The sequence below is a fragment of the Sprattus sprattus genome (genome assembly GCF_963457725.1).
Source record: "Sprattus sprattus genome assembly, chromosome: 16".
NCBI lineage: Eukaryota > Metazoa > Chordata > Actinopteri > Clupeiformes > Clupeidae > Sprattus > Sprattus sprattus.
In genome coordinates, this window is record NC_137914.1 from 9467963 (window position 1) to 9475392 (window position 7430).

Sequence of the window (7430 nt, forward strand, 5' to 3'; positions counted from 1 at the left end):
AGATATGATAATGCTGTTGTTTGAGGAATCATCCACCAGGCTAGAGGGCCTAACATGTCAGCCTCACATCATAGGCTCCTCAGCAGACATGGAGAGGATCACACACTCTTTCTCCACTCCTCCTCCCCCTCTTCTTCTTCTTCTTCTTCCTCTTCCTCTTCTTCCCACCCCTCTCTCTCCTGCCCTCCACACCCTCCATCTGAGTGCCACTCTTTGATTCTGTCTGTCTCGTCATGCCATCACAGACAGGCTCTTTCACCTTGTCAGTGATCCCCAGCTAAACATTAACGACACCCCTGCCTGCTTGGCCTGTAGTGAAGTCGAGGGGGGGCATTAGAACAAAATGAGCAGGGGGGCGGGGTAACAGAGGAGGGGCAGTGGGCACAAGAAGGAGCAATGCGCCTGACAGAATTTTTTTTTCTTTCTTGTGTGTATGTATTTGTATCATCAGCAGATTCCTGCCTTTCTTTGACATTTTATGGCCCTGTGTTTTTCCCTCCTCCCAGTGTTTTTGTTCTTGCTCTTTTTCTGTCTTTTGTTTTTGTCCCCTTCTGTCCCGACCGTGTTTCCCCCCGTCTGTCTGTCTGTCTGTTCATTTCTGGCATTCCGCCCTCTTTGCTCTCTTCTCAGGGCGAGTCTAATGCGGGCGACAAGGACATCCAAACTTTGATGTTTTTTTTTTCCCAAACTGGAAGCATTGTCCCTGAGGGCAGGAGAGAGAGAGAGAGAAGGAAAGAGAGAAAGAGAGAAAGAGAGAGAGGGAAGCAAAGAGGAGAAGTTGTATTAGAGCCAGTGGTGCCGGTCATAGGGAAGCAGAGGACAAGTCAGTCCAGCCATTGAGGACGCAACTGACTGTAGTTGCAGGAAATGGTGTTTGTTTTGAACGACTGGCGACTGCTGTCAATACCTTTTTGAAAGCGTTTAGAATCACCGGTGCTGGAAAATCTTTTTTTCCCTCAAAGTAAGAAAGTAAAAATGAATCTTAAAATTGCATAGGTGAAGGTTTGGAGGAGTTTCTAATCAACTAATGTATTCATCTGAAAATAGTCAGTCCAATCAACAAGGATGATGTCTGTGGCTTGAGTCACAGCCAGTGCATTAAATCTAAAGGTCTTTATACAGTACAACAGGCTAGTGGAAATAGCAAGTTGTCTTGGAACATTTAGGGTCCAGTCTCCTAGGTTTTACTTACAGGTTTGATCAGACTCGGAAGGTCCTATCCAGAACAAAAAATCTCTAAGGGCCAAATTTCACAGTTTTCTTGGTGGTTTGGAATTCAGGGTTAACCTAAACCTGGGATAGCATATTAGAGATGGGCTGAACTGAATTGAAGGAATTGAGTTGAACGTTACTTGACTTCTATTCTGTTCTCTGCTCTGTTGTGTTCTCTTTCGAGTTTTCCCCTCTTGAATAATGTTCTGAATTGATGAGGCTCAGTGCTGCTACTTAAGCAATTCCTTAATGATACCATGTGTTTTTAGATGGGGTGAGGGTTATACTGACTATGAGCTCACTGCATCCATAGTCACACGGACTGGAAAAATCCTCCGTGCCCAGTAATTGAGTTTATGAATAACGTGATGATGTGTATGGCTGATGATGGCCTTGGACAAATACCCACAGTGAAATGTGTCAGAGCGCCTTGTTCTCCAGGCTTGTAGTCTGTAGTTACGTGGGTGAGCTAAATGTTATCTACAGGAGTAACCTGCTAATTAGATCAAATGTAATTATCCTCTAATAAGCACTTGTTTTCTTCCTCCTCCAGTGCTCCTCTTCATTTACCCTCCCCTCATGTTTCACAGCTTCCTCAACTCATTTCACTTTTCTACCTTTTATTCTTCATACCTGCATCCCTCTTCCACTCCTCTGCATTTCTCTATCCCATTATCTCACTCTCTCTCTCTCTCTCTCTCTCTCTCTCTCTCTCTCTCTCTCTCTCTCTCTCTCTCTCTCTCGCTGTCTCTCTCTCTCTCTCTCTCTGTCTCTCTCTCTCTCTCTCTCTCTCGATGTGTCTCTTTTGTAGCGATCTCTCTTCCTTTATCTCGCATTCTCTGTATCCCCTTCTCCCTCCCTCTCTCTCGCTCTGTCTCTCTCTCTCCCTCTTTCTCTCAATGTATATCTTTGTATCTCTTCCTTTATCTCTCATCCCCTGTATCCCCTTCTCTCTCTTTCTCTTTATCTATCTTTCTCACTCTCTCGATGTGTCTCTTTGTAGTGATCTCTCTTCCTTTATCTCTCACACTCTCTCTCTCTCCTTTCTCTTCCTCTCTCTCTCTCTCTCTCTCTCTCCTGTGCTCTTGTGAATTATTAACTCCCAGCTCAGGGGAGTGAATGCTTTGTGCTGAGTGGACAGACGACAGATCCGGCCCTGCAGTGCACGCGTTTAGGAAGTCCGGCCATTCTGGGGGATTACATGGCCTGTCCCCATCAACCCACCCCCACCCCCACTCCATCCATCCATCCATCCATCTATTTATCTATCCATCCATCCATCCCTCCCTCCTTCCCTCCCTCCACCCACACACATGCATACAGTGTGCTCTCTCTCCCCCCCCCCCCCTATCTCCCCCCCCCTCCCTTTCACTTATGGGCCACATTGAGTGAGTGAGTGAGTGCTGTGCTTTGCTCTCCTGTGCTTAAACGCAGGGCCATGTTTACTCACACATGATTTAAAAACATACGCATTAAAATGTCCATCAATTTAAGTCACTTGCGAGTAGCAGTTTTCTTTTACCTCTCTGTGTGTGCGCGCGTGTGAGCGTATGAGTGACTGAGTGAGTTGATGTGCGCAGTGTGCCTTTTAAAGATAACATTTAAATAATGACCCATCACATGTTGCATGGGGGGGGGGGGGAGGAGGAAAGAGCCTGATTTATCCTTGATTATACACTTGGATGACATCCAACTCCTTTCCTGCTGCTGTTTCGAAAGCCTGGATGCCTTTTCCTGTTTAACATGAGGCTGGATGAAGAGTGAAGAGTGCGCTTCCACCAGAGGGGGCAGTCATGTGGCATGTGGGCTCTCAGGAGGGCATCTCCGTTTCCAGGTCCCTCGCTGTGTGATGTGCAACGGAATGTGACAGGAGAGAATCTCTATGAGGAGGAAATCCTGTAGCCCGATATAGATGTCGGTCCTCCGCAATACACTGACGTTAGTCTGGTCTTTTGTCGTGAACATGGCTGTTCGAAAATTGTGTGCACAGTATTAAACATGCATGAGTCTGTTCCTCTTTTGCTCCTTAACTCTGCTAGTTTTAATGATGAATGTTTTGGAACTTATGCATGTGATTTTCTTGTCTTATTCACTTTCGGCGGTAATGACCACCACAAGGAGCTCGTAGCAGGTCAGCGACTGCCAACAGTAGCACTGGTGACTGTGAAGTCATGCCTCCTGGTGTTATAATCATCATCATCGGTGTAATTGTTATTGCTCTCTACAGTTTTTCAGTTTGCATTAGATGTGTTTTGGTTTGTTTCTAATTGATGTGGACATGCTTATCCACACACAAATGACTTATGATAGGAATAGCAGCAACAATATACCCTGCTTGAGACCCAGGCTTGAGCATCATTGCATCATTGCATCCTTGCCACTGGTCCCTGGCTTCAGTGGTGGAGTTAATGGGAGAACCGGCAGTCTATGAGACTGTGAGACTGGACCATATCCTGGTCTGGACTGTATGGTGCCTGCGTGGGCCAGCCGCCCCCTCACAGTCCCCTGTGTGTCTCCCCTGTCCCAGCAACCCCCCCCCCCCCCCCCCCCTCTCCAGTCCACCCCCTCAGCTCAGCCCAGCCCAGGCCAGCCCTGATCAATGGTTAACCCAGCCGCTCGCTGATCAATGACTCTGCCGTCTCTGATACATCAGGAGGGGAGCTGCAGCTGCCACGTAGAGGAAGCCTTGGCTCTGTGCAGCGAGTGACGGAGCACATCCCGCTCTGTCATGCACGCACCCTCCTCTCCTCTCCTCTACGCTCCTCTCCTCCATCTACCCCCCCCCCCCCCCCCCCCCAAAAAAAACCCCTCCACCACCACCCCTTTCCCCCGTGTGCCCTACCCTGCCTCTGAGCTCTGAGTGATGGGGTGTCCCTCATTCTCAAGCCGGCCCGGGCCTACGGCTGCGTGGGTGTTGGAATGGGCATTCGGCCCGCAGAAACAGAGGGAGAGAGAGTGGAATGACTCTTAATAAAAACTGAAAAGGGAACTTTCTCATGACCTGGGTTTTTTCTGTGTCCAGCCAGGAGAGCGTATAATGTCTTTTGGGGTTGTTCGTATTTATTTGTTTTTCATCTCCCGAGGAGTTCCCCAATCACCCTCTGTCCCCAATCCCATCCTGCCTCTAAAATAGGGACAATCTAAAAATCTTGAGAGTGGATAGCATAAGACTATAACTTGAGACTGGATAGCACAAGACTATAACTTGAGACTGGATAGCATAAGCCAGTCATCTTTAAGAGACTCAAAAAGAGCTCAACATGTCAGTTAATATACATTAAAAAAAAAACTTTGAAAGAACTCCACGCAAGATAACGTCAATCCAATTCTCAACCTGTCTGTCTTTGGGGTAGCTGTCAAACAGCACAGCTTTTTAACCTCGCCTCGCCTCAACCTGCTGACCCTTTCTGCGCGTAAACAACTGTTTGGGTTAATAGCTACATCCATTGACTTTGACCTCGTGCAGGAAGCTAATCAAGCACATCATCCAGGCAACCTCTGCTCCCCTGGTCCGACGTGGCCCTCTCTCCTCTGGTCCGACGGTCTTGTGACTCGCTGCGGCGGTGGAGTTTTCCATCCGCTCATCATTACAGAGATGGATGAACAAACAGGGAATTACTGGAACAGCATGTTGTGCTATTGTACAAGTTGCCTATTGACTAATTAGGAAAAGTCTCGTCCAAGGTAGTGCTTCCGCTGTTCAGTCAGACAGGGCATGTATCATGACATGTTAGTGAAGAGGAAATTTACTTGGAAAATCTCTTGGAAATCTAGACATCTCAGAGGAATGTCATTTAGTTTGAAGCGTTGTGTTGTATTTGTAGCTACTTGTATGAAAGAACTATGCACAGACATATACAAATATATGTATGGATATACATTTATATATTAATATATTCCATTTTACTCTTATATAATCTATACTTATTCTTTTTCATATAGTAATGTCAAAATACTTCTATCCTTTAAGATCTTATCTCAGATTGTACCATTACATCTGATAGATAATATATAAATGTATGTGGACATAGTGATCTTTAATGTAAATCTCCACTCCAACAATAACTTCCAACTCTACTAGCTGTTAAAGCAGTGTGCTCATGAGGATGATGCCTTCATAACTACCTCTCTGCACAATATTTACCCTATAGATGTTGCCTTACATATAGCTAATGTACTTCTCTATTACACGTACAAGTGTATGTATGAATACACATAAATACGATGAGGTAACAGCACTGAAGACTCTAATGCATGGGGTAATGATGCCCTTAGATGGGGGGTAAATGCTAATGGTCTATTACCCCTCCACCCCGCACCCCCTTTCCCTAACCACCCCAACCCCCCTCCACGCCTCCCTGTGCCCCACACCCCTCCTGTCTTGGCTGCGGGCACAGAATCATTAACCTGGCTCACTGTGTGTGATGTGCTGACTGGCACTGCCACCATTGTCTGGCCTGTCATCTTCAGGAAGTGAGGATTTCCCCCCGCTGACAGCAATGTGATGAGCGATGCCCACTTTCCCTCCCTCTCTCTCTCTCTCTCCCTCCTTCTCTCTCTCTCTTTCCCTCCCTCTCTCTCTCTCTCTCTCCCTCCCTCTCTCTCTCTCTTCTTCATGTCTGATGGAATGCGCTGGCTCTAGCCTTCCAACTGTCCCCAAGGCCCGTCTCACAATCCCAGACAAACACATTGTAACAGGACTCCAGGTTGTGACTGGGGACAGTTCAGCTAAATGGAATGGAAGTGGCCTTAAGTGCCACAGTAATGGGTTGCCGTCATGCCGTTTGAGCAATATACCTCGTATATGTTAGACCGGCAGTAGTACTCCTGGCTGTAATTGTCTCAGGGAGATATTAAGCACATTTGTGCCTCAACGTGCTCTAACAGTGCTCTGGGAGCAAAGAAAACATTTTGTTTACCAGCATGGTACATTTGAATGGTAATGGGTACTGTAGTGGGGGGCCTTTCTGCACTGTAATGACTGGAATGCCTGTTGATTGAGATTCAGAGTGGCTGCATTGAGGGGTGTCCAGCGTGGGTGAGGGGGGGCGAGGGGGGGCGAGGGGGAAGCCTTTTCCTCCCGGTGGGCCCCCGGCTGTGAGCCGGTTCAAGTATTAACCCAGAGCCGTTAAACAATATTGCTGACTGTTGTGGGAGCCGACGGGGATCAAAGTTATCATGTAAGGGGGAAGAAGGGCCATTCAGCGGGGCCCATACAGGCTGTCCACTCCGTCTTGTCCCCCCATTGAAAAGAGCTGAGTAGAGCAGGTCCCCAGGCCCTGTCACACACCCACTCCTTCACTCGCTCATCCTCTTCTCATTTTTCATCCTCACTCTCTCTCTCTCTCTGTCTCTCTCCACTCATGCTCTTCTCTTCTTCTCTCCTTCTTGCCTCCTTCCTCCTTCCCTCCATCCTGCCTGCATCCTCCTTTTTTAACGGCTGCGGTTTTCTCTCAAGTCTCTTATTTTCCCCCTCTTTCTCTTCCTTCCTCTTTCTTTATTTCTTTCTGCGTTTCTCTCTTTCTCCCAGTGACCGTCCTCTACTTTGGTGATTATCAGCAGCGGCATCTCCTTTGTTTGATCTCTCTCTTTCTTTCTCTAGTTTTATTGCCGTCTTCCTCTCCTCTCCTCTCCTCTTCGCCCCGACCATCCTTCTCTCTTTATCTTCCTACCTCAGTTGTCCTCTCCTTTCCTGGCCCCCCTCTCATCTGTCTCTCTGAGATTGGTGCCCGTCTCCCTGTCACTGGCTTGCAGGTCGTCTGCGCGGCGCTGAAATTGATGTTTTGCTTCATGGAAACTTCATGCTGAGGCATCAAGAATCTCACTCTGAACCCCCTCAGTCCCAGCAGCCTCAAGACCAAGACCAGGGCTGGGTTAAAACAACACGAGACAACACCACACCACTAGTTTGGCTTTTATAATAATGTAATATAGACTATAGTTGTGTCAACATCGGCAGACAGATCATTTTTAAATTTCAAAATGAAAATAAAAAACTAACGATGAAATAACTTTAAACAATATTCAATAAACTCAATTTAATGTCAGGGCCTCTGTGGGAGAAATGCCCCTTGGACTGTCAGAAAAGAACAGTTTGGAAATAACAAATAAGCCTCCAAGTAAACTGAAAGCCCCCCTCCCCCCATTGATTGTATTTGTTTGCTTGTATCCACTGAATGTGAATGTTGTACGAACACAGCACTGTGGCCACCTTTCAC